This window comes from Natator depressus, chromosome 21 (genome assembly GCF_965152275.1).
Source record: "Natator depressus isolate rNatDep1 chromosome 21, rNatDep2.hap1, whole genome shotgun sequence".
NCBI lineage: Eukaryota > Metazoa > Chordata > Testudines > Cheloniidae > Natator > Natator depressus.
Window position 1 is genome coordinate 7,835,187 of NC_134254.1, and position 27,336 is coordinate 7,862,522.

General features: G+C 51.6%; 1 protein-coding gene across 1 annotated transcript in view; it reads left to right on the plus strand.

The window, feature by feature from the left end:
* The first annotated feature begins 2,643 nt into the window (after positions 1-2,643).
* The window catches only part of PLEKHA6 (pleckstrin homology domain containing A6), a 129,724-nt gene continuing 105,031 nt past the window's right edge, over positions 2,644-27,336 (plus strand). Inside the window, exon 1 of the mRNA XM_074936397.1 lies at positions 2,644-2,866. The gene's annotated coding sequence lies outside the window, so the exon portion shown is untranslated. The remainder of the gene's footprint in view (positions 2,867-27,336) is intronic.

A 27,336-nucleotide genomic window follows, 5' to 3' on the forward strand; every position in this document is an offset into this window, starting at 1 on the left:
CTCTAAAATTAGCTGTATTTGAAGCTGTGGCTGGAGCTCTGAAGCCCGCCGTTCCCTAGGCTTCAGGGCCTGAGCTCCCTGCAGCCTGAGATGCGACTTCAAAGCGTTGTCTACTCTACACAGCTGTTTTAGAGTGCTAGCATGAGCCCTGCTAGCCCTAGTCTGTTGACTCGGGCTGGAAGGCCTCATGCCCCCAGATGGTGCTGGCCCTGCACCTATGTAGCTATTCATTAGCAGTGCTGTTGGTCCAAGGTCACCTTAGCCCTACAAGCCTGGCAGGGAGGGGGTTAACCTGGGTCCTCAGCCCATCACCGGTGAGGGAGGGGTTTGGAGATGTGGGGCAGGGAATTCAGTGAAAGCCAATCCCCTCTCAGCCCCTAAAGCTTCCGGCTAACATGGATTAGAGGATCAAGGGTGTTTTTCTTTTCAGAGAACCTGTGACCCTCCCCCACCCTGTGCCAGCCACATCTCTGGCTCTGCTCCAGTGCCAGAGAGTCCTGCACTGCTGGAGGGGGGAGAGAATAGCCTCTCCTCCCCCTCCCCTCCCCAGCATGGTGACATCTCTTAATGTTGTGGTCCCCGGCAGGGCAGGGAGAACCAGGGCAGTGCTGTGTGCCAGGCCCCTGCACCAGCAAGGGACCCTCTTCAGTAAAGAACTCTCCGCCTGCCCACCCGTTGCTCAGAAAATCTCTGGCTCTGATCCCTGAGCGCCAGGATCTTGGTGTCTCACCCTTCTGCTCAGCAAGGTACTGTGAGGTTCTTATTGCTCAAACGGGACAACAATGAACAGCTGTGGCCAGACAATCTGGTTAATCAGTGTCCTAAAGAGGCCTGTGCCCATTCAGGGTTGTGCTGAAAGTTAGCTGTAGAGTGTCTGTCTGCTGGCTGCTGAGGACGAGTCTGTCTGTCTGTCTCACTGCTTCTCTTCCCTCCTATCAGCCTGTTACCAGTTCCCCTTCATGCTGACATCCATGCTGCATCAATAATTGGACATCCAGATGCTCTAGGGCTGTGCTCCTTAGAGAGCCTTTGCCAGCGACCACAAGTCAAACCCAAGGTGGCTGTGGGCAGCTGCTTCCCCGGGGGGCAGCTAAGTCTTCAAACAACCCTCCGATCGTGTTCCCTGCTGCTGCTGGGGGTGTAATTGGGAGCATTGGGATGGAAGTGAATGTGGACAACATGCAAACATTTGCCCTGGCAGTGTTTTAACCCTAAGCTGCAGCCTAGGCTCTATAATGCTGTTATAGTAACACAGGTTAGATCATGGATATGTCCAGGATTTCAGAAGCACTCAGCATTGTCCACAGGGTTAGGCCATTGGAGTTGATAAGAGGATGGCCCAGTGGTTAGGGCACTAGCCTAGCACTTGGGAGATGTGGGTTTAATTCCCTGCTCTGCCACAGACCCCGTGTGTGGCCATGGGACAGTCACTTGGTCTCTCTGTGCCTCAGAGGGGTGTTGTGTGGATAAATACACTAAATATGTCCAGATACTACAGCAATGGGGGGCAGATAAGTACCAGAGATAGGTGGTAAACCTCCCACTGACTTAATGGGAGCTGAGTTAAGCCAGGGCTGAGTGCTATTGAAAAATCCACCGTAAGAATCCAAGTACAGACACACCCGTAGTGAGACCTTTCCAGCTGGGAATTGTTTCCCAGGGGAAGGAGTGGTGCCCAGTCACGTGGCATGAATAAAACTAGGTTGAACAAGACACTGTCTGATGCCCATCCTGCACTGGTGAGAGGTGGCACTGCATGTCTGGGGTGATGTACTAGAGAGTGGGGCAGAAAGCCGTTTTCCTCTCCTGTGAACGTTTTCAAGATTGACATGTGCTTCCCATCCTGAATCGGGCTGAAAAGTTGAAACCTCAAATTTTTCCAACCAAAAGGTTGTTGAATTCGCTTCGGTTGAAATGGGTTGTGGGGATTGGCTCTGCTTTGAGCAGGGGGTTGGACTGGATGACCTCCTGAAGTCCCTTCCAACCCTGATATTCTATGATTCTTCTTCTTTATCTCTTTAAGTCTTCATTGACTCAAATTTCTAAATGAAAAAGTAATTTTGACTCAAAAAACTGAAACTTTCCGGTTCAAAAATGTCAGCATGGGGCATGGTGACCATTTCAAAGCTCTCTTCCAGACGGGAGATTCGTAGAAATTGACCCTGTGTCATGAACAGTTTTGGTTTTAACCAAAACCATTTGCAGCAAAAAACCCCAAAGGGTTAGCCAAAAAATCCACGCCCAGCCCCACTGTACAGGGGTGGATCCTGGTGCATTTACTCTGTTGAGTTGCCTCCCTGACAGTGGCGGGGTTACTCGTGGGAGTCAAGACTGCAGGATTGGGCACCGCTCAGTGGTCCTGGCGTGGCCCCATCCCCTGCGTTAGCCACCTTTCCATGCGGGTGACAGTAATGATTAAACTGCGTGGCCTGCCAGGTTGTAAGGGGTCACCCAGCTGTGGGGGGCTGCTGTCGCTGCTCTTCCTAGGATCAGGACAGAGTTAATCCTGCTCCCCTACTACTTACTTCTTGCTCGAAATGACAGCTCAGGCATCACGTGACCTTTAAGTACCCTCGGGAGCGCATGGAGCATGCCCAGCTCCGGCTCCCAGGGAAGGATGCCGGATTCCGCAGCAGCATCTTCTTGCCGAGCTGAGCCCGGTGACTGTCTGGAGACAGAGATGAGTGACTAGCAAGGGAGGGAGGGGGAATCTGAGTGTGTGGGGGGGAGAGAGATAGCGGCTTCCATTCCCCAGGGAGCTCTGCAGGGAAGGAGAAGGGGATCTGGCCGGAGGAAGTTGCAAGGAAGGGTCACCATGGCTTGGGATCTAGCCACACGGCAAGGAGGGACGCGGAGCGGCAGCACGGTGAGTCCTTGTTTAATGCCTCAAATAGCTGACATCATGCACAGTCTTGTGCTGGCAACCGCTTTCACCACGGCGCCTGACCTGGGCTGCTTCCCTGGCAGGTGCCTGGATCATGGAGGCTGTGAGGATGCTAATTATAGCCAGGGTGAGGGATAAATATTTCAAGCGCAGAGCTCCCCTCCTCCAGTGCAGGGAATCCGCCTGGCAAGGAGGCTTCTAGATGCCAGGTTCCTGGTCTATTGCAGCCTGCACTTGAATTGCATCCATTCCCCCCCCCCGTTTCTGTGTGGACAGCCGTCTTGCTGCGGTGTGCCATGAATATTACTGAGCTTTGCTGCCACAACCAGGGTTGAATGTGCCAGCCAGTGCGTGCTCCTGGGGGCAGTGTGTGTCGGCCGGCTTCATGGGCAGCAAGAGGCTCCCCTGCTCTGTATGCGTTTGTGGTGCATGCCTGGGTGTATGTTTATAGCGTGTGAGTGGACGAATGTCCGTAGAGGTGGCTTTGACAAGCTCCCATGAGGCTGTAGTGATCTCGCGTCCCTGTTGCGGTGACACCCTGATGAGCTTGTCAGTTTGTATCAATTGGTTTTTGGCATCCCACCAGTGCTGGGGACCCGAGCCCTTCTTAAGGGAAAGGGGATCTTAGCAGTCAGGGGTGGGCCCTGCCTTTGCACAAATTCTGAGTGTATGTCCTCTTGGTGGAAACAAGGTCTGTAGGCACGAGGCAACAGTGTTCAAAGGGACAGAGCACATTCAGAGGGGGAGCCTGGGATATGGTGAGAGAGGGAGAACGCATCAGGTGAGATTGGAGGAACACCACATCTGTGAGGTAAGGGGGGGATCTGTTGTGTTTTTGGGGCTCTTCATTTTCCAGGTGGGGAAAGTGAGGCACTGAGGGGAAGTGATATGGCAGAGCTGAGGTTAGAACTTGAGTTCCTGGTCCTGTTCTCTGACCCTTAGACTACAATGTGCTTCCATTGCAGGATGCTGCTTGGAAGGGCTAACTGGAGTCAGTGCACTGTCCTGAGGGAGTGCTGGTGGTGGTTGAGAATGTGGCAGTCTCCCCTCTAAGACAGTCCTGTAGCCAATGCCCCAGAGGTGCTATGTTGCTGGAGAAGGTGCCAGGCAAAACTGAGCCCTGACTAGTATGTTCAGTAAAGATCCCTGGCATGTTTCATTGGGGGCTGGGGGGACCCATTGTCTTGGCCAAATTCCAATGTGGATTGCTACATTCTGCCAAACTAAATTTCCCCTGCAGTTTCAGTTCGATACAGAATTCTTCATCACCTTGTGTTTTTGTGTGATGCATCTGTGCCAGCAACAACTGTCATGCTCTGCACCAGCCATGGCTGCATTTCAGTGCTGGAGAAGTGATTCCTGCATGTGTGTACTTGAGAGACCTCTCAGTAAAAAAAGGGGAAGTATAAATGTAATAGATATTGTCATTGTGCTCTGCTGAATGGACCTGGACATACTCAACTGCATGTCCTACTAGTCTAGTGTGGTTGGAGACTCTCCTTTAGCCCAACGGACAGAGGCCTGGGCTTTGGGAACAGGAGAATCTGGGTTCTATGCCTGCTGCCCCTCTGAAGTCCAAAAAGGCCACGTTGTACAGTCTAGTGACATACAGAAAGGCCTCTGTGCCTAACGATTTGTTTGTAGTAGGCCGAACCCATATCTTCCCTAACAGCCGTGCATTGTTGGGTCTAGTCTGAGATCTGGAGAGATCTTTTGCTTAGGCTGCAGCCTAAACAGACCACGATCGATGTCGTCTGAGATGTTGTCTGACGCTTAAATGAAACCCCAGCCTGTCTCTGGGACTTCCAATTGTTGGTGCCTCTATCAGAAAACAAGCACATTCCTCTTCTGCCAGGAGCCATGGTCAATACTTATTTATGTGTATTTGTTATTAAAGATCCCAAATGCACTCAACTAGCCAGTGCACGCAGGTGTTCTACTATGCAGGGGCTGAAGGAATGAATCCTGGCTGATTGTTATGAGCCTGTCATTCAAGTGATGCTTTAGTATGTTGCTGTTAAACCTCAAGGAACATGTTCTGATTCATCACCTGGGCTGATTTTGCATGCATCATCAAGTCTATTACATTGTGGTGTAGTTTTGCTTTGTGAACTTAATGCTGGTGCGAGGAGCTGGCTTGACCGTTCTGGAGAGTACCTGCCTCTCCGTCCCCAGAGCAGGCATGGTACAGGTGAGCCTCACCCTGCTGCTGTGCCTCATCCCTGGCCTGGTGGCACTTGCTCGATGGGTGAAAGGGGAATTCAGCCCCCCATGGCGCAGACAGTCCTCTTCTAAGCTTGCTTACAATGGGACTGTTGGGTGGTGGGCGGCTTGTCTCCACTGTGGTCATATCTGCTCGGAGTTGGACTGAACCCAGCAAATTCACTTCATGTAGGCCCCCTACTGGCCAACAACTGGGCCTTGAGGCAAAATTCTCCATCTCTGAATCCCCCGAGCATCCCCATTGCCCTTCGTGATTCTGTTTAGTCCAAGTGAAACGAAGATTAGAGATGCATCATGGGAGCGGGAAGGGTCAAAGCCCCTTCCCCACCTGGGGCAGGACTGGAGGAAAGCTCCCATGCAATAGTGGAGTCTGGGATGCTCTGTGGAGGGGGCCTGTGAATGCTGGTGCATGGGCTGGTGAATTGTTACCCTCTCTAATACAAAACAAACCCGAGACCAGCAGAATAAAAACTAGATGAGTGGGGCAGCCTTTGCCAGGCCTCTTAACTTCCTACTACTTGGCACATCTTCTCTTTCCAAGTAGCTTCTTCTACCCAGCACTCCAATCTCCTCTTTCTCTTCTGGGCTAGCTCTGTTCTTTTCTACCAGGCATCCCTACCCCCAGCCCCAAGGGAGATCCCCCTCCTTAACGGCAGCCTCTCAGAAGTAGCTATGTGGCTCGGTTCACCCTTTGCTTTCTTGGCCCCTCTGGGGCATGGGGCATTAGGAGCTGATGCCATCTCCCCTGGCCAGACAGGCAATCGGAATACTGTGCATTTACACAGTGGCATTTCAGGTGTGGGCATTGACCGATCCCAAGATGTCTCTGCCCCAGGTGTGAATAAATCTGCATGAATTCACTCAGTGACGAGTCTTCCATTTGTCTTGTGCTGGTAATGAGATTCAAGCATCCCCCTCATCACTGAGGTCACTTCTTCTCTCCTGCCCTCGTTAGCGGCAGGAATGTTCCGGCTGGTCCCAACAGCCATGTTCCCCCTGCTCAGGGTGAGGTGGCAATGGAGGGAGTAGAGTATTTCCTCCTGAGGGGCAGGAGAAGAGTGCTCTGTGTTTCCTGGCTGTGGCTTGCAGCTGCCATGTCCGGCAGGAAGGGCCCAGTCTCTATTCAAGCCTAAGTTAATTGTATCCGGTTTGCAAATTAATTCCAATTCAGCAGTTTCTCGTTGGAGTCTGTTTTTGAAGTTTTTTTGTTGAAGAATTGCCACTTTTAGGTCTGTAATCGAGTGACCAGAGAGATTGAAGTGTTCTCCGGCTGGTTTTGAATGTTATAATTCTTGACGTCTGATTTGTGTCCATTTATTCTTTTACGTAGGAGACTGTCCAGTTTGGCCAATGTACATGGCAGAGGGGCATTGCTGGCACATGATGGCATATATCACATTGGTAGATGTGCAGGTGAACGAGCCTCTGATAGTGTGGCTGATGTGAATAGGCCCTATGATGGTGTCCCCTGAATAGATATGTGGGCACAGTTGGCAACGGGCTTTGTTGCAAGGATAGGTTCCTGGGTGAGTGGTTCTGTTGTGTGGTGTGCGGTTGCTGGTGAGTATTTGCTTCAGGTTGGGGGGCTGTCTGTAGGCAAGGACTGGCCTGTCTCCCAAGATCTGTGAGAGTGATGGGTCGTCCTTCAGGATAGGTTGTAGATCCTTGATGATGTGTTGGAGAGGTTTTAGTTGGGAGCTGAAAGAACTTTGCATGTGTGCCCATCCCCACTGCACAGAGCTCGCTCCAGGTGCTGTGGGTTATGGTGTTTGAAACAGATGAATAAAAAGAGCATCTCTGTCAGAAAAGCAAAAGGCTGTGCCCTTAAAAGATGCCACAGTGGCAGAAAGAGTTACACTCATTGTCTCTTCCAAAGACTCATAGGGGCCTAAGTGAGCAGGAATTGGGTGTATCTCATTCTAGCTCCTAGGCCTTGCCTGCCTGCAGGATTCTCCCACTAGTATGGCTCCTTCTGTGCTCACAGTGGTGGGAGTCTTAGTGTAGACACTCTGGTGGTGTCTAGACTTCCTTGAAGTGGGGCTCGACAAAATGCCAGCAGCTCATTCGCACCCATGCCTGGGTGGAATTAGAGAAACCTGAGTGGGCATTGTACAGCTCTTCACACAACTCTGCATGACAGGCTGTTTCTCTGTTCAGGTGAAGCCCAGAACTGGAGTAGCAGGGGGAGGCTGCAGCTCTGGGGTTGAGGTGCATTGGCAGAGCTCTGGTGGGGGTGAGGGCAGTACTGGGGGAGAGGCGGGATTTGCAGGTCAGGAGTGAGGTGTATCCACAGCTGTGGGAGGGCACAGGAATAAATCGAGAGCAAGAATAAGGTGCGTCAAAGGAGCTGAGGGTGGGCATACTCTAGGGCTGGATGGGAGGTGCATTGTAGGAGCTGTCTTAGGTTCACGTGTAAGGACCTTGTTGGTCTGAAATCCAGTGTAAATAAACTAATTCACTGGTCCAATAAAAAACAGATTGAGTACCTTTCACCTGGAACGGTGCCCAGCAACCCCTGACCTGGCCTCATCTGATCCCTGAATGACGTTAATGACATCCTCCCATCGTGAATACTCCAAGCCTGTTATCCCTCAAGGCCATGCTGGGCACAGCTTACCCCTTTGCCAGATGGCTGCTGTGATGGCTGCGTAATCTGCACAGATCTGGGAGTCGGAAGTGAAACCGAGAGTGGCAGATCCTCACTGAAATGCTCCAGCAGAGAGGGGAGAAGAGGCCGGCGTTGTTCCTGGGAGGTTCCCTGGAAGGATGTTTCCTTGTTCACACAAGGGGTCCTTGTGTTCTGAAATCCAGCCTGAGAGGTCTCCAGGGAGGCACACTCGTAGGTACAGGAGGAGATAGAGGGCGGCACGGCTGGCACTGCTACCCAGGAAACTTCAACATCACAAGTGGCTGAAGCGGCCTTAGAAAGTATCCTCGAGTGGGGGAGGGCTCCTTGGACAGGGGATTTATTTTTACCAGAGGAAACAGTTTCCTTTGGAACAAGGACATTATCAGGCACTGCATGTTGCTCTGCAGCCTGGAATTAATAAGACCATATTGGCTTTCTAGCACTTGGCTGGAGTGAGGGCGGAACAAGCCCCTCAGGAGGAGGGAGATGGCTTTTTTTCCCCTTCTTCTTCACATCCACACACACACATCTGAATTAATTACCTCCTGTTTCCCCAGCCAGGCTTATTGCTGTCAGAGCGCCCGCGTGGACAGCTCTTCCGGGCTGCTGTGCACAGCCCAGAGCGGGGAGAGCAGTGCCTCTTTGGAGGTGAAGCTGCAGCTGCTCTTCTGGTCCTATTCTTCCCACTCTCCCATCACTCTGAATGTCTTGGAGTGTGTTTTTTGCCACCTTGAGAAATGGCAAATTAGGACAGAATGAGCCACACGGGGAATGGAGCTGTCAAGCAGTTGCAATTCCAGCAGGAGGCAGCCTGCCAAGCCCTTAAAACCCAATAATAATGGTTTTCAACAAATCTGCAGCACCTGGGACCTGGACAGTGTTCAATCTGCTGACAACCATGACTATTCAGAGCTTCATGCCCAGGGCCAGTCTAGACCCTCTGATTACAAAAGCACAGGTCCCTGAGCTAAAGGAGACTCTCCCTTAGGTGTTTGCAGTATGGGGTGTATGATGCACAGGTCAACTATTCTGATTTTCTCCAGTAGATAGCAGTGGGGGGGGGGTATATATATCTTTCCAAGGGCTTGTCTACTCAGTGTGTAGGGTGTAGTGCACCAGCTTGCTGTGCAGTAGCTCACCATGTGGACGCTGCAACCGTGCAGTAAAAGTCTTGGCGTGCTGCGGACTGAGGCCCTGGCTGGCCGTGCGCTAACTCGCCTTATAGACAAGCCCTCACGCACTCTACTCAGCTGCCTGCAGTAGGCTTCTGTGGTGCCTTTTGTCTGAGGACCTCAAAGTACTTTACAGTCAGTAATGAATGAAAGCTGGCCAGTGTTCTCACCCACATCTTACAGATGGAAACACGGGGGCACAGAGAGGCTGAACGCTTTCACACTCAGGCCCGAGCGTTAGACGCTGTAATCAACGGCCTGAGACTTCTCGTTCTCAGAAGAAATAGGGTACTCAGAACCTTTGCCATCAGGCCTCTTCGTTAGAGGTATAACTGTAGGCACGTAAGGTTGAAAAAACTTGGTCTCCCAGAACCCAGTGAACTCTGGAACTCCTGGTGAGAAGGGTAGAGGTATTAAAATTCTTGCATGTCTGGTAACCATCATGCGGTCCGTGCGAAGGGTGGCCCATCCAGCTGGGTTTATTAATGAGTCGGGCAGGGTGAACTGGCTGGGATACAGTAGCCACCCTCTGAGATCTCAGCCCAAACCTGTTTGCGCGGGGGACGGATCCCCTGAAGTCGGTGGGAGGCGTCGTTTAAAAGCGCCGGGTGTTGTATGTAGGGAGACACGTGGCCCCATTTTAAGTCTCACCTAACGAGTGCACCCGAATGTGCAGCTGCTTCCCCAAATGAGCCCCTCCTGCCTCATCCGTCCATTGCAACGCTCAACCCAGCAGGTCCCGAGGGTGCTCTCCTTTTTGGCCCGCGTGTGTCTATGGCCTCGCTAGCTCTCTGGTCCAGAAAGGGAAGCAGGTTTGTGATAAAGATACAGCGCCAATTTTGGGCTCCGTAGGACCCTGCATCCCTTTCTTCCCAAAGGACGGGGGGGCAGGTGAGATGGGGGTGGAGGTGCATTGGGCTTTAGCCTTTATCTCTGGAATGGGACTGTGCCTTCAGCAGCTGCACGCGCGGCTGCATTTCGGCATCCACGCTGGGTAATCTTTGACCTTGCTGGGGAGCCAGCTTTGCCTGTGGAGTTCCCATGGAAACCAGAGGGTAGCAGTAATTGGCCTTGGAGAAGCTGGGGAGGAAGAAGGAAGGGCTAACGGTGAGATTCTCTGAGGCAGGAGCGCCAGAGAGGGGATGAGCCTGGCGTTCTGTGAATCATGCCATCTGGAGACAGAGCTGGGAGCCGGCGCCGTTGCAGCCAGAGGAGATTCTCCAGGCAGAGATCTTGTACGAGAGAAGAGGGGTGCAAGGGTTGGGCGGCGCCTGAGTTCTAAGGAGATGGTGCTGGAGGTGCCTGTGTCTGGGGGCTCACTTGCTGGGGATGCATGCTGCCATCTCCTGGCGGTGCATGCCACATCCCAGTGGAGCGGGTCCCCATTCTTGATGCAGAAATCCAGGCCCATGGCTTCTTCATGGGCTGTCAGTGCCTGGCAAGCCCTTTGCCAATGAACTGCTTTGTCAAATCCCATGGCAGGCGATTGTCAGTGCTGCCTAGCCTCCGTCCTCGACTGGCATAGGGCAAAGGCATTGGGCCGTGCGGGCACGGTCTTAGCAGCTGGCTTGCTGAGCCCCTCACTGCTCAGTGGCTCCCTCCCACTAGCATCCTGCAGTGCTACTCAGTGCCAGGGTCTCCTGTTTTCCCTGGTAGTGGTTTGGAGAGGGTTGTGTGCGTGTTTGCACGCCCTCCTGTCTCCTGGGCGGTGGCCAGACCGATCCCAGAGCCCTGCTCAATCTCCAGCCCAGACCTTATGTCAGTTGGAATAGAATTCAGTGCAAACACCATCCAGACATGTGCATTACGGCCTAATCCTCCCTGGTGGTTGGTGAGGTTTGGTTAACCCTTAGGAGCCCTGCAGGATTTTTGCCTTGCTGTTTCCTCTCCTACCAACGCCCCAGTTCTGTGTGGGAGCTGGGAAACTAAAGGAGAGGCGTCATTAAGCTTTCTGTGCAGGGTATCTTTTAGGCGTGGGAGGAATTTCTTCTACCTGCGGCCACCCCAGTTCTCTCTTGTGTTGCCTTCCAGATGTGGAATGTTAGAGGCAGTCGCTGCTCGCTTGCTGTCTCTCCCACTTGACTTTGTTTTCCTTAATCTGAAATAAAATAATTTGTATTTCAAATAAATATCTTGTGCTTTGCACATGGGGGGAAATCACTCCCCCTTACCTGTCACTTCCCCCTGCCATCACTGTGGCTGGTGGTTCCTTTTCTCTTCAGCGTTGCCAGCTCTCTCGATAGTCAGGGTATTTCTTAAAGTTGCAGCTCCTGGTGGGAAAATGGTGTGTGTGTGTGTGGGGGGGGGGTTGTTGTGTTTTAATGAAAGTTGCAAGCCCTCAGCTGAATAGCAAAGCTGGAACATGTGACCGGAGAGCACCTCGAAGGATTAGAATCGAGAAAGGTGGTAATAATAATAATTAATGAATAAAAAGGACACGACATCTATTGGAGGGGTCGATCATACTGCCAGTGTACTAGACCAGGGGTTCTCAACTTTTTTCTTTTTTAACCCCCCCCCCCCAACATGCTATAAAAACTCCACAGCCCAGCTGTGCCACAACAACTGGTTTTCTGCATAAAAAAGCCAGGGCTGGCATTCGGGGGTAGGAAGCAGGGCAATTGCACGGGGGCCCACGCCATGGGGGGCACTGCAAGGCTAAGCTGCTCAAGCTTTGGCTTCAGCCCCAGGTGGCGGGTCTCAGGGCAGAGGTGGGCCCCAATGAGTGTAATGCCAGCCCTATTTGGCGGACCCCCTGAAACTTGCTCGTGGCCCCACAGGGGGCCTCTGACCCCTGGTTGAGAACTGCTGTACTAGACAGTCACTTCTGCTCCTGCATCTGGTGTTTTTGCCCCACAAGCCAGGGCTGGGAAGAAGAAGAAGATTGCTAGACAGCGTCCCACAGCATGCCCAGCCAGCTCTTCAGAGCTGTCTCTGAAGAGCTGGTTGGGCAGTTCCTGTCTCCTGCTGCTTGGCCACAGCGAACCTAGCCCATGGGTACAGCTCCCTCCAAAGCTTCTCCCTCTCTTCCAGCAGGGCTCTGACTGCAGCTGTTTGATATGCAGCCCTGGTTCTGTGTGTTGCAGTCAGAGTGGCGGTGGAATGAGTCTGTCTCTTGTTGAGCAGGGTTCATCAGCGTGCAGGGTGGAGCAGTTTCTGGAGTGAGCTGAAGGAAGGACAATACTTGTGGCTAGAGGTGACCTGCAGTTGGGAGGTAGAAGGGTGGGGGGGAAATCAGCTTGAGCCCTTTGTGATGCATAGAGATGCTTGGAACATGGTTTTACACTAGAAAATCAGCTCTTGTCAAAACCTGTTTTTCATGGGAAACTTCAGTAGAGTAAAGACCTAGGAGCTTTTGCTGCCTTGTATCCCCAACATCAAAACACTAACTTACTTAAGAGAGGAAGCAAATTGTACTCGGGTTGTGTAACACTTTGTAGGCATTTTTCTCTTTTTCTGTTAAAACCAAAGACCTTTCAAAGAGTCGGGAGACAATTCTGCTGGATGCGGGAATCACCGGGGGAGATTCTCTGGTCAGTGTTATGCAGGAGGTCAGACTAGATCATAAGGGTGCCTTCTGGCCTTAAAATCGACAAAGATAAAAGCTCTTTGATAAAGATTTGACACCCTAATCCTCCAAAGAAGGGAAGAGACCTCCCACTCCCTATTTCTGGGTCATCCAAGACAACCTTCATTTTAAACCAGGGAGACTTGAGAGTCTTGGTATTTCTAAGTGGCGGGGGGTGGGGGTGGGGAAGGACTTTTGGGGAAAATACCTTTTAGATGCCACCTTCATACATCAGAGTGAAGCAAACGGACACTGAAGCATTCTGCTCTCTCTCACATCCCCTTGACCAGTCACCATTAAGACACTTTTCAGAGTAACAGCCGTGTTAGTCTGTATTCGCAAAAAGAAAAGGAGGACTTGTGGCACCTTAGAGACTAACCAATTTATTTGAGCATGAGCTTTCATGAGCGTCCGGTGAAGTGAGCTGTAGCTCACGAAAGCTCATGCTCAAATAAATTGGTTAGTCTCTAAGGTGCCACAAGTCCTCATTAAGACACTGGGAGTCAGGAGATGTGGATTCTAATCTGCCCCAATTTGTTAAGGCCCCTTTTGGCACTGTCAAGTCTTCTGTGCCTCAGTTTCCCCATTGGTACACTGAGGATAAGACCTACCTTACAGGGATGTATTCAACTCCATTTATCAGTGTCTGCAAAGTGTTTTGAGATCCTCTGCTGGAAGCAACACAAGCTTCTCATGTAATGAAATCCCCACTTCCCGGAGTCTGCTGCTGCCAGCTGCCAGTCTTCCTCTCTCCTGAGCTATGCAGAACCATTCCTGACGATCCAGGGTGGGGGAGTGTGAAGTGGTGAAAAATGCCCCATTTGCAGGAAAATCAAAGCTTTTGTCCCTCCTTGTTTGATTTGCAATGGAAAAGGCAGCTTCTGGCAGGTGGGAATCCTCCCAGCCAAGGGGGTGAAGTTCTTCTGCATCCCCCCAAACCCCAAAGAGAGGAAGAGCATTTTGGTCTCCATGACATCAGGGAAGCTGGAAGTGGGTGACTCTCTGTGGGGTTCGGTCCAAGAGACTCCCGGTTACCTCTGCTAGGCCTGAGCCATCTCAGGTAGGGGCCACATGCCTCTGGGTTCTCCTCCATTGCCCCCAGGGCCCCGTAGCACAGGAGTTTGGTGGTCTGGGCTCTGATCAACCCTCCAGCAGCCTGATTGACTGTAATGTCTCACTAACCCTTTATTTCCCCCTACAGCAGCCACTCAAGCAGGCGTTAATTGCAGGAACTGCCAAGGCAATAATTAGGGGATAATGAGACGGCTTTTGTGGGAGGCTGGCAACTGGTGCTCCATGTCGACAAACACCCTGTTTTGTTGCTAAACAGCCTGGTTCCTCCCCCTCTCACGCAGAGCCAGCCTCCCAGCTCGCTTCCTTCTGAGCTGGTGGTACCCAGGGTGTAGCCTGCCCTGGCTTCCTCAGGGCTGCCCCTGCAGGATTCCTCTTGGTGCCAATCCTCCGCCCTCCCTGCCCGACTCCAGCTGCGGCTGCTTTTAAATTGGCAGGTCCCCAGCACTTTGGGTTGGCTCCCCTGTGGCTTTCCCCACTTCCCCGTGGTTTTCAAGGTAGTGTGTAAACGTCAAGTGAGGCCGTTCTTGTGGAATGAGAGTTGTCCAGAGTTAGCGTAAGCCATGGACAGGAACAAGGCAGACCTAATCCAGATGAGAGCGTCCACCCCAGGGAGATCGTAAGGAATAACTCCATGTGTCGACGAGCGCCTTGACAGTGCCCCTGCTGTGAAACGGAGCCTATGCCTCCCTCCCTCAGGAGGGTGCGAGCTCCAAGAGTGCAGCGGGGGAAGCCAAAGAAGACACTAGGTCGAGAAGGGAAAGGAGGCTCGTTTGGGTGGCTCATTCAGGCCATGGGGGCGCACGGAGCATTTTCATGGGAGAGCCAGGCTGGGCGAGCCCCCGCCCCAGTATACTGTCTCTGGGCTGCCCTGCACCTTCCTTGGCTATCCAAACTCAGGCCCCCCTCCTCCTTTTTCCTTCTGTGGCTTTCCCGAGCGAGCAGGGACAGGAGCCTGAAACAGCAAGAAGCTCTTGTTCCTCCTTCAGAGTCAGCACTCGCTTTCCCGGGCTAATTATGTAACCCTCGACAGTTCAGCAGCTGCAGCGCTGGTGGTGCAGAAATGGCGCCCGGCTCAAAGCAGCCATGGATCCAAGTCTCCACCTGAGCCCCGCTCGGGGGGGGCTCCCAGCCGTTAGCACTCAAGGGAAGGGAAGGGAAGGTCGGGGCCTGGGCCGCCCAGATGAATCGAGGGCAGCGCAGAACTGCTGCCCTCCGTTCCCTCCCCCACGCGTAGGGGCTGATCATGCAGGCTGCTGAGTGCCCTCTGCACGGTGACTTCACTGGCAGCTGACCGTGCCCGCAGGCTCAGGCCAGTCAGCCTCAGGAACATGCTGGCTCTGGTGGTGCACGCTGGCTCTGGCTAGCTAGGCCGGCTGTGGGAGGCGTCCCCGTGGAACTAGGATCGGAATGGACGATGAAGAGGTTTGAAGTCAGCTGCTGCAGGGCGTGTACACAGCTAGGCACCCAGCCCGCAGTGTTACTGAGCTCCCGTTGGGAGTGACATCCAAGCATGGAGGAGTTGCAAAGCCAAGACTAGCCTGACAGCACCCATATTCCTGTACCGGGGATTGGGGGGGGTCATGGCACTGCCAGCCCTGCTATACCGGTTCCACTTGCTCTCCCCAGCTGGCAGCGGCCTGCTGCTGATTTTGGGACTGACTCTCGTCTGTCGTTCTCAGTGCCAGGCCGCATGTCCAGAAGAGCATTGTTCTGGCATGCTTTATCTGGGTGCTCTGGGGGGAGGGCCGGCTGTCTGGTACCACAGATGACTTGCCCACAGATTCAGTCTGCAGCCCACTCGCCCTCTGCTCGCCCTCATTTGGAAGGGGAGCAGGGCATGTTGTTCTGGATGTTTGCAAGAGGACCCTGGTGGGGGTAGCCTGCTGGTTCCTGGGGCGACTGGTCCTCTGCCAGAGAGCAGGAAAAAGCAAGAGGGCGGCACGAATGCTGACTGTGAATGGTGAGAGGGGGCAGAAAATCCCAGGCAGTTACAGAAAACGGATAGAAAACCCCACCCAATTGGGAATGTTCTCCGTTCCAGATTGTCCCTCAGTCTCTTACTGGTCTCAACAACCCCCCGCTGAGCTGCGAAAAGGGACACAGCATATGGGGAGTCAATGTGAGAAAATCTTAACCCAGGTGCCTCCTGACTTTGAGAGGTGACACAGTATCTTATTTAAGAACAGGCAGGGGGCCCACCCCCTCTGGCTACGGAGCAGTCCCAGGGGCTGGGTGAGTGGTGGAGCTGGTGAGAGCTAATTACAGTGCACCCCCAGTTTGCCTCCAACGGCTTTCTCGGCTCTCCCAGTACAGGTGCTGCTGGGGAGGGGCAGGCGGTGTGGTCTGAGCTCTTCATCCCACAGCTCTTCTAAGCCTGTGCAGAAGCCACTGTGGGACCTGTTGGATTGTGCTTGCGGGAATGTGTCCGTGCACAACCAGATCAGATGCGTAACAGGGCTGGCGTTAGCTGGGGAAGATGGTGGAGGCGGTTGATTTTTCTGGGGTTGCGTGGGGTGGCGGTAGCATTCAGCTGGGATCCCTTGCTGCGTGCCCCTTGCCAGGGGCTGTCGGGTTCTCGCTGCTGGGGTTCTGTGCTATCTGCGGTGTCCGTTACAGGGGCGCTGGAGCACAGATGGAGGTTTAGGGAAGGGGTGGCACAGGGAGTCTGGAGACTTCTCTCTTCTTCCCCCCTCCTCCCATTGCTACCCACACTGAGCTTGAGACAGTCTTGCCTCATGGGCTGGGGGAAGATGGGTGATGCCCCTGGGGGTCTGGGGGGTGCCCAGCACACATCTCCCAATATCCTGTCATAGCAAGTGACTGTGGACTGCAGCATACCAAGCGTCTCTGTATACACAGGGCCTGATCCAAAGTCAATGGGAATCTTTCCATTGACTTCACCTGTCTTTGGATGAGATCCTGGGGACGGAGAGGCTAGGGGAAAAGGCAGCCCTGCACAATGAGGTGAAAATGTGCACACGCTTGCATACAATCTGCCTGTCCCTAGGGCTTTACTACGCTGTCCCCCGGCTCTGGGTGAAGCTAGGAGAGCCAGGGGCTCAGCAGCAGAGCTGGACAGAAACTGCCAGCTGGCTTTTCATGGGATGCTTTTTTTTTTTTTTTCCCCCTCCCGTTCAAGGGTTAATTTAAAAAAAAAAAAAAGCTCTTTTATTAATGAATGAGAAATTGTTTTTGTGATTGTTCAGCACCCAGAGCACTTTTTTCCATCAACATGCACGATCACTGCAGGGCAAAAACTTCAGGGGAAAAACAGGGTATGGGAAGCCCAGGACTCCTGGGTCCTGCATCCGATGAAGTGAGCTGTAGCTCACGAAAGCTTATGCTCAAATAAATTGGTTAGTCTCTAAGGTGCCACAAGTACTCCTTTTCTTTTTGCGAATACAGACTAACACGGCTGTTACTCTGAAATCTGAGCTCTGCCACTGACTCAGTATGACCTTCACTGAGTCCCTCTCCATGCCTCAATTTACACTCCTGCAAAAAGGGGCTAATTCTCAGGGCCTTTGGAGGACCTAAGTGATTGCTCGTTGTAAAAGGCTTTGAGGTCCCCAGATGAAGTGCTGTGGTAGTGGTCTCTGTGCAGCCCTTGGATTTTACTTGAGATCCAGCTGTGCAGTGGGGACAGGCCTAGGGTTTGATGGTGGGGGGCACATTGGAAAATAAAACCAACCTCCACGTAATCCCCAGCCGGGTGTAAGAAAGTGACGGATTAGCTCAATCGGCTTTAACTTGTCTTGACCTGTTCTGAGCCCAAGTCAGGGGCTGTGGGGAAAGGAGTCTGAGCCGTGGATTCCAAAGGAAGGATTTCTAGAGACCAGCGCTCCTATTTCAAGCCTCTGTTCTTTCTGGTTGCCCAGAGTATTTCCTGGGGCGGGGTCCTATTGTGGAAGGAGTTTGGCTTGAGGCCGAGGGGGCTGTGTGGGCATGTCTGACCCTTGCTAGCTATAGCCTTTCTTTTAAACTGAGATCTCTGCCTTTCTCCACTCGTTAAGTGCAGAACCCTCTGGTTGGTCTGTTCTCCATGGCATAACAGCCCCATGCACGAGGCCCGAGGCGCGCACAAGCTGTTAACACTGCCCATCATTTCGTCCTCTGTTATGTGAAGGGGTAAATAACACTTTCTTAACTGTCATGATTTTATAGATCTCTATCATATCATATCTCTCCATAGTCATCTGTTTTCTAAGATGAACTGTCCGTCTCTTTAATCTCTCCTCATATGGAAGCTCTTCCATAACCCAGTCATTTTTCTTGCCCATCTCTGTACCTTTTCCAATTCTTAGATATGTTTTTTTTTGAGATGGGGTGACCAGAACTGCATGCAGTATTCAAGGTGTGGGCATACTATGGATTTATATAGTGTCAATATGATATTTTCTGCATTATCTGTCCCTTTCCTAATGGTTCCTAACATTCTCTTTGCTGCTGCACATCGAGCAAGTGTTTTCAGACAACTATTCACGATGATTCCAAGATCTTTTTTGAGTAGGAACAGTTAATTTAGAACCCATCATTTCGTATGTATAGTTGGGATTATTTTTTCCAATGTGCATTACTGTGTACTTACTAACATTGAATTTCATCTGCCATTTCATTGCCCAGTCACCCACTTTTGTGAGATTCCTTTAACTATTCAGTCAGCTTTGGATTTAACTATCATGAATAATTTGGTATCATCTGTAAATGTTGCCACCTTATTGTTTATCCCTTTTCCAGATTATTTATGAATATGTTGAACAGCATGGGTCCCCATGCAGATCCTTGGAGCACCCCCGCTATTTACCTCTTTCCATTCTGAAAACTGATTATTTATTCCTATCTTTTATATCCTATCAGTTACTCATCCATGACTGCTTCCCTCCTATCCCATGACTGCTTACTCTGCTTAAGAACCTTTGGTGTGGGACCTCGTCAAAGACTTTCTGAAAGTTCAACTACACTATATCCACTGGGTCACCCTTGTCCACATGTTTGTTGACCCCCTCAAAGAATTCTAATAGATTGGTGTGGCACGATTTCCCTTTACAAAAGCTGTGTTGACTCTTCCCTTACGAATTGTGTTAATCTATGTGTCTGAAAATTCTGTTATTGACTACAGTTTCAACCAGTTTGCCTGGTACTAAAGTTAGGCTTACTGGCCTGTAATTGCCAGGATCACCTCTAGAGCCTTTTTAAAAAAATCGACGTTACATTGGCTGTCCTCCAGTCATCTGGTACAGAGGCTGATTTAAGCGACAGGTTACACATCACAGTTAGTAGTTCTGCAGTTTCATATCTAAGTTTCTTCAGAAGTCTTGGGCAAAGACCATCAGGTTCTGGTTACTGTTTAATTTATCTGATTACTGTTTAATTTATCAATTTGTTCCAAAACCACCTTTCTTGGCACCTCAGTTGAGGACAGTTCCTCCGATTTGTCACCTACAAAGAATGGCTTAGGTGTGAAAATCTCCCTCTCATTCTCTGCAGTGAAGATTGATACAAAACGTTCATTTAGCTTCTCTGCAGTGTCTTGTCTTCCTTGAGTGCTCTTTTAACACCTTCAACATGCAGTGGCCCTAATGATTGTTTGGCAGGCTTCCTGCTTCTGATATTCGCTTGTGTCCTCATTTCAGGCACCTCTCCACCCTGAGACCTGCTCACCCCTGCTTAATAGCAGCTGGACAAATGTTTCTCAGTGCAGCAAAGTCTGCTCTGGGGAAGGTCTGTGGGGACCCAAGAAGCTAAGGGGTGTGTGGGGGTAAGAGAGGGAGAGCAAGAGAGCGAATGACTGTGGGTGACCCACAACAGTGAGTGTTTGCCAAAGGTGATGCAAGACCCACAGTGTGTACCTGGACACAAGTAATGGTAGGAGACAGCCGCATCATGGATGATGATATTCTTGGCTCCGGCTCCGGCTGGCTGTCACAATCTGAACACTGGCAGGTTCCCCATTTCTGAATCTTCCAGTTACACCCTGGAAATCTGGGGGCAGATCATCTGGCATGAATGGGCCCGGCTCCAATGAAATTGGTGGAGCTCTGGTGATTGACACCAGCTGTGGAGCTGGCCCATGGATTGCTTGCTTGCTCATTTCCCAGCTCTCTTTGTGATTCCGTAGCCGGGCAAAGGGCCAGTTTCCCTTCTGCAGGCCCAGCTGAGCAGCTACATTGCTTTCTGGGGGGTTTATGCTGTTTTTATCCTATATTGGGTGGTGCTCAGGGTTTTGCTCTGATGTGGGTTTGGTGCCTGATTCTCTCCCCCTTTGGCTAGCTTCTAACTCCAATTTCCATGCCTCTGTCTCAGGAAGCTGTGCTTAAGCCTTGTCTATGCTGGCGATTTGCCCCACTTACTGCCACTGGTGGCCAAACAACCCAAATGTCTGGCACAGGCAGGGTGAACCGGGGTTTGCAGCTTACGTGGGGTTCGAGCAGGGTGAAGCCCCACTGTTGCAGACTGCTCCATACAGAAGTTTTGGGGGGCTGCCCCAAAGGTTCTGCACTGGTGTAGGGTGTGAATGGCTGAAATCCTTAGTGTAGGCAATGTCAGCAATATGATGGTGATAGCTTTTCTATATACATTAGAGCATTCCACTGGTGACCATGCGCCTCCATCGGAGAGGGAGAGACTTATCCTCACACACAAACTTGTTCTGGTCAGTGTTTCTCTGGCCATTAATTGAAGTTGACAGACGGGAACTTCTCACTGATCAACTCCTCAAAGAGGAGCCTGGTGCCTTGCCACATCATCCTACAGGGCCTCATTGTGCTAGGTGCTGTACATACTCAGAGTACGAGACTGTCCCGATCCCAAAGAGCGTACAATCTACATAGACGTGACAGACAAAGGAAGGAATATTCTCCCCATTTTAGATGCACTGTTGCCAACTCTTGCAATTGTTGTTGCATGTTTTGCAATATTTGGGTTTTTTTCTTCAAGTCCCAGCTCCCGGAGTCAGGGGATTAGGTGAGAATCTCAGCTCTCGTTTTATAACAACATAAGCGTCTAGCCCTCGTGTGTGGAGAATAGTTTGGAAGTGCAACACAAATGCACTCAGAAGGCAAATAAAAAGACCCCCCCACCCAATCTACAATTTAAAATCTCATGAGTTTTAAGCCAATCTCATAATTTTAGAGGCCTGGCTGCCTTTTGAATGCTTGAGGTTGCCAACGCTGTAGGTAGAGGACTGGTGTACAGAGGGACTAAGTGATAGGTCCAGGGTCACACAGGGGGTCTGTGGCACAGAAGGGATTGAACCTAAATCTCCCAACTCCCAGTCGGTATCCAAAGCACAAGGCTAATCTTCCTATCTATAGGTAGGGTGTAGTTTATAACCTGGCTTCCCGCTAGCTGGTTTTGTGCAGAGGATCCTTTGCAACGGCTATATTAGTGTAAATTAAGATAGTGTGCGGTGGTGGGTTTTCCCCCCCTAAATCTGCAGCTGTAGTGACCTTTATCTGGGTCTAATTGGAATCCCAGCTCTGACTGCCGTCTGCTCCCCATCTCGCCAGGGAGATCAGGCTTTCAAGAGCTGTGCGCAAACGCTGGGACCTCTGGGCTCCAACACTCAGTTGCAATCTGAGTGATGAGTTCCTGGAGGGGCGGAAAGAATTTTATTTTGCTGTGGTTTGATGGGGATGTAACTTTTTGTTTTTAATCAGATGTCAGTGCTAGCATTCTTCATCTCACCCTCGTCTTAACGAAGTCCCTTGCTCCCTCGTAGCTGCTATCTATTATCAGCATGACCTTGGCCACGTCCGCTATAGCATGGGGGCTCGGTTAGGGTGATCAGTCATCTCTGTCCAGGGGCATGGCGGGGATTCTTATGCTCCCAGCTGCCCCCCTTTGAGGGCAGTTTTCTACCTGAGGCTTGTGTCAGGAATGCAGGTAGCGTCTTCTCTTGTTCACTTCCAAGTAGGGTGACAATATTTCCCAAAGGGAAAACAGTACCCTGCGCGGGGCTTGCCTGAGCCCTCTTCCCTGCATGGGGGGCAGGCAGGGCTTGGGCGAGCAGCAATGCACGTACTACATAGGGTGACCATATTTCCCAAAGGCTGGGGCTGGTGTCACTGCTCGCCCGAGCCCTGCCTCCCCTCACCCCCCTGCATGGGGCTGGCATCACTGCTCGCACCCCCTTCCCCCCATTCCTCTGCACCCCCATCTCCATGCCAGCCATGTTGCAAGGAGGAATGCCTTTAAATCTCCAGGGGAAAGGGATTCAGGGCCATTGGCAGAGGGGGAAGCGGTGTGAATGGGAGTGTTTTAGCAGCCAGCCCCATGTAGTGGCTGTCGGCGCCTGTGTTGCCTTTCCAATTCTGCCTTTAAAAGCAGACCCCTTTCCCGTTGAGGGGGCGCTATGTCCAGCAGCCAATTCACGGCCAAGTAGGGAAGTCACCACAGGGACGTATGTGACACCAGGATGCTGAATTTGGCTGGCTCAGCCTTGTGGAGCTGTGTCGGTGATGTTCTGCATGAACTGCTCTTCCCTTTTGGGGTGACTTTGAATTACCCTGGCATAATGATGAATATTTGTTTTCTTGTATCCCCTGGAGACCACAGCTGAGATCAGGGCCTCTTTGCACCAAACACTGTAGATAGTTCCCGCCCCAAATAGGCATGTCAACAAATGGAGTATTATCAGCCCCATCTCTCAGAGGGGGAACTGAGGCCCAGAGAGATGAAATGACTGGCCCAAAGTCACATAGGCACTGAACTCAAATCTCCTGAGTCCCAGCCCAGTGCCTTAACCCCGGCCCGTCTTTCCGCAAACCTGTGAACCTGACAGACTCGTGCCATCTGTATTTTATTACTTGGGTTATGCTCTGGGTGGTGCTCTGACGCTGGGAGAGGGGCTTGCTGCACCACAAGCCATTCTTGAGAGCAGTTGCGCTGGGCAGTCGCTCGGAAGGCAGTGCCCCCTCCCCCCGACCTGGATGGCAGGCTGGCATGGTAGGAGGGGAGGGAGGAAGGTGTGCGGTGCCCTGACCCACTTGTTAGCTGGAACAGGCTGTAAGCGTCAGTTGCATTGAGGTGGGGCTGCCCGGGCTTATTCCTCTTGACAGCCCATCCTGTCTGATTAATCAGCAGCTGGCTCACCTGCTGCAAGAAATCTCTAGCCTCCTCACCAGGGTGAGCGACCTCTGTTCAGCTCTGGCTCATGAGGGGAGACCAGCCTGGGCTTTGGGTGGGCAGTCTGGCATTAATTCCTTCCCTTCTCCTCCGTTCCAGAAGGACATTGTGCTCTGGGTCTGGAGGACTCCCTGCTGTGCGGCTGATCAGGCTGACTAAGCCAAACAGCGTGGCATGTCAAATATTCTTCGTCCCCTGCCCCCAACCGGATGGCACAACCCATGTGTTGCCTGTTAATGGCTCGCTGGGAATTGGTCACTGGAGGAGGGAGGTGATCGGGTTGCCCAGCTTCTCAGTGAACAGTGTGGTCCAATGGTTGGAACAGGGGACTGGGAGGCAGGAGTCCTGGGTTCTGTTCCTGCTCCGTGGCCCTGAGAAAAGCTTGCCATCTTCGTTCCTCTGTGAAATGGGGAAAAGGAGAATAAGATGAACCGACTATGCAGGGATGTGGGCATGACCAGGCTTAATCCGATAGCAGGTGCAAAGTGCCAGGGCTGTTCTCCAGAGTCTGGCAGAGTTGAATGGAGAGATGTGGAATTAGCTTTTGTTGCAACTCATTTTTGTCTCTTCCGCCCACGATCTTGTTGTTGTGAGTGTGTCTCCCCCCCATCCCCGCCTATGCTCACTGTTTTGCGTGTTTGGTTTTGTTTTAATTTGGCTTTGTAAGACGAATAAAAAACGAAACCTACGTAAGTGGTGAAACTATTCCTGAGCAGATTTAGCCCTCCTCTTAGCTGACACAATGTGATGTACTATCTAAAGGCTTGTCTACCCACACAAGTTGTAATGGTATAATTAAAGCAGTACAATTTCCTCCCACCTCCCCCCAGGTGGACACAATTACAGTTGTCTACAAGAGCTTATTTCAGGATAGTTTATCCCTCCTCCAATATGGCAATAAACTATCCTGGTTTAAGGCACCTTTCTGCTACATCAGTTCTCTGAGGTTATACGGCTACAATCCGATCAGTGAAAAATCATACCCCTAACCAAAATAGATCTACTGGTAAAACATCTCTATTTAGATCAGGCCTGAGTAATCATGCGCGTGTGTGTGTTTGTGTATCTCTCTACCTTGCTCCAGCAAATACAACAGCCTGCTAGCAGACATACCCCTTTAGCTCCATGTCTGAAGACCTATTGGGGTGCTGAAATTGCCCTGCATGTGGCATGTATTTAGCTATGGTAAATTACAGTGGCATAGAGCGTAACATTTACCCATAGCCCGGTCCGTGGGCAGGCATTAACATTTTCCTTTTCAAATGTCCTCTGCTGGATGGAATCCCAAATCCAGGATCCAGATGGGACTTGTATTTCACATTGACACTTTTTTTTTTTTTTTAACGGATGCTATCCAAGCCCCTGCGGTGCCAGGACTTGGGGTGTTAATAGAAATGTATCAGATTGAATTTCTCAGCCTTCCTAGTTTCATTCCATCGCTTGTGTGTGTAGGCTTGTTTGTTTCCGTCACGTGTGTCTCAGCCCAGTAGAACTGGTCATGTTTGGACATACTATCCTTTTTTTTTTAAGCTCCTGGATGAAATTTGCTGGTGGTGCCTGACTGTGAATTAGGCAGCTATGGTTACATGATTGCAGTAGCACCCCTCCCCCCCCCCCACTGGATTTACCTATATCTCCAGTGTGGGTCAGGAAAGGGGGGTGGGAGCTAGGTGGTAACATGTTCCTTTTATCCCAGAGTGCTTTGTAAACTACATCTGTGCAGCACTGTTCAAATGCAGCCATTTCTGGGGTGGAGGGCAGCAGCCCGAGGACAGGACAGAATAAGAGAGCAAAGGTGGAAGAAATATCCCACACATATGCCAATTAGAGAGACTAATCTACATATGCATATGAAGTCCTTGCTTTCCCCAAAGCCATCCTTGGGGACTGGGGAGGGAGCCTGCAGAAGATTCCCACGTACATAGGTGTCTCTTCTCAGGAAGGAGCAGAGGGAGGTGGAGATGGGCGAGGGAGGGAGCGGCCCTAAGAATGGCGGGGTACAGATCAACTTCTGAGCACCTTGCTTCCACATCCCCGATGTGGCTTCCATCTGCTCTGCTTTTTGAGACTCCCCTGTTGCCCGTTAACTCCCCCCTCCACCCCACTGTGTGGTTTGGACCTGTGATTCCCATGGTACCTTAGCGCAGAGTGAAAGCGGGCAGAGTGAAAGCGGGCTAACAATTAACAAGCCCGCCCCCGCCCCCCCCCCCGAGGCAGAGGCGAGCAGGGGAGCGGCTGGACATAGGGGGGCTTCTTGAGGTGCTGGGAGACCGTATGGGTGGCAGAGAAAGGTACCCCACTGGCCTGTCAGCTCTGGAGAACAGGCCTGCTGTGTCTTTTCTTAGGGCCCAGGTGGAATAACCTAGTTTCTTGTGGCTGTTTGGCAATACCTGCCCTGAACAGTCTAGTATCACTGGCAAGTCGTTGCAAAAGAGAAGCCCAGGGCAGGACTGGAAGAGCAGGGCGGGCAGCAGGTTAGAACGGAGGTGCATTGATAGAGACAACTGTGTGAGTGGAGCTTACACAGCACTTACCTCCCTTGCACCTGGCTTTGGTGGTCCGTGTCCCTCACTTGCAGCCCCAGGCTCACCCAGTGTCTTTGAAAGTGGGACATGGGCCCGTGTCAGGATTATTTGAAAGCCCCACCCCGGGTATGCTGAGATAAATGACCAGGACTTGAGAGCACGGTTCCGGACCGGAATCCAGAGAGGGCACAACCTACGGTCCCGTGGGACTGAGTCTCTTACACCCTCCAGGCGCTAGGAGTGACCCTGCTGTACAGGGATCTGTCCCTTCGTTAGCGCTGTAGCCTGGTCTTTTAAAATTGGGTTTGCAAGGAAACGTAAAAGGTCAGAGAAGCCTGACGCGGTGGCCTGGATTAATTCAGAAGTGGGAGGAAAGTGTCAGTGAGCAGCGCCGGCATGTAATTAGCGTGGGTTAATTAAGGCAGGTTTTCTGGTTCACTCTTTCTATTCAACAGCCACACGCTTGCTGAACACAGCACAGATCCCAGAGCGCTTCCTCCGCTGAGTGCTGCAGGACAGCTGCCTGTCAAAGCTTTGTTCTCACCCCATCTTCTTTAGGAAACCAACCTACTGCTGCAAATGGTTTTGTTCACTCTGCACGTGATTGCAGCAAGGGGTCAGATTTGTGGTACGAATGGATCTTCTGCACCCACACTCGCCCCAGGGAACTGGGTCGGGGGGGCTACTCTGTGCCACTTTGAACTGTAAGAAGTGGCTATCGTCGTCATTCAAATCCAAGAGCAGGGACCTAGCAAGCAGACACGCTGCTGACTGATCCAAGCCCATTATCCAAAGGGAAACAGTGGCCATACTAATACTTTTAACCTTCCAACAGAAGGTCTCAGAGCATATTGCAAACATTAATTTATCTTCACATCACACTGGTGATGGAAGCAAAGATGATATCATTTTATTAGTAGAGAAACTGAGGCAGAGAGGAGCAGTCACTTGCCCAAGATCAGACAAGTGAGTCAGTGACAAAGCAGAGAATAGAACTCTGGAGTGCTGGCTCCTGGCCCCCTTGCTCCAACCACTAGGTGATGCTTCCTTCCTGAATGTCTGTAGAAAAAGCTTTTTATTCACAGCCAATCTTTCAAAATGTATGAAAAGTGCCTCTGAATGTGAATCCAGGGGGTGGTTTATTGTGCAGTGCAAGGTCATTCACGCTTTAAAACTGAACCCTTCATAACAGAGAAGACAAATGCCTTTTTCTGGCATCTTTCTTTCACTCCCTGCAGTAGGTCAGTCCTCTGCTCCTGGTGCTGTTACGATAAAGGGCTGACTCTAGAAGATGTAGCTACTCTTTAATCGCCAGTGATTCTTCTTCTTCGGAGTGTCCTTGTGCAGAGAGATAAAAACCTCTGGCTTCCTTTGCGCCGAGGGCTCTGCTTCTCTAGGAACAGGCTCGTGCGAGCCCTCCAGCCCTGCCGTTATCAGTATTTGTGACGAATTGGAGCCACTAGGAATGTTACTTATGCGGTTAAAGTTCAGTTGTTACCTGTGCGTTCCCTGGCGCTCTGCTCCTCTGGGCTTAGGTCTGAGGCTTTGGAATCGGTTCATACTCGAGGCCACATTTCCATCCTGTATGTCGCACATGTGGGGTCCTGAGCTGCCCTGTTAGTGTCGCCTTCCCGTTCAATTCAGAGCATCCCTACCTCAGAGAGACGGATGCTTCTGCCCGTGGCTGCGAGACCTCAGCCTAGCTGAGCGCTGGAGTAGCTGGTGCTGGCCTGCTTTAGGAATTGCCGCTGTCAGTCTCTCTGGCTCCCTCTCGGTGGCTCTGGGAGTCAGCCCCAGCATGAACTGTAGGTTCGATGGCCCCTGTCGGGGGGATTGGGCTGCACACGAACATCCTTGTTTGTCCTTTTTTGGCTGGGGCAACAAAATGGGATTTTCTAGAGCAGACCAGGGCATTTAGCTGATTGATTGGGGTCCCTTGGGAGGTGACCGATTGATGCCTCCAGTTACCTCCTGCATGGCTCCCTTTGTCCCTGGCCAGTGGCTGCACAGCTGAGCCCTACAGTGAAGGGTGCTGGGCTGACACCCTGGGAAGCTGGTGCCTTCTGATGATCTATAGGGGACAGATAGATAGGCAAGTGTCCTCCATGCCGCCGAGCAATGTGCCCCCATCCTGA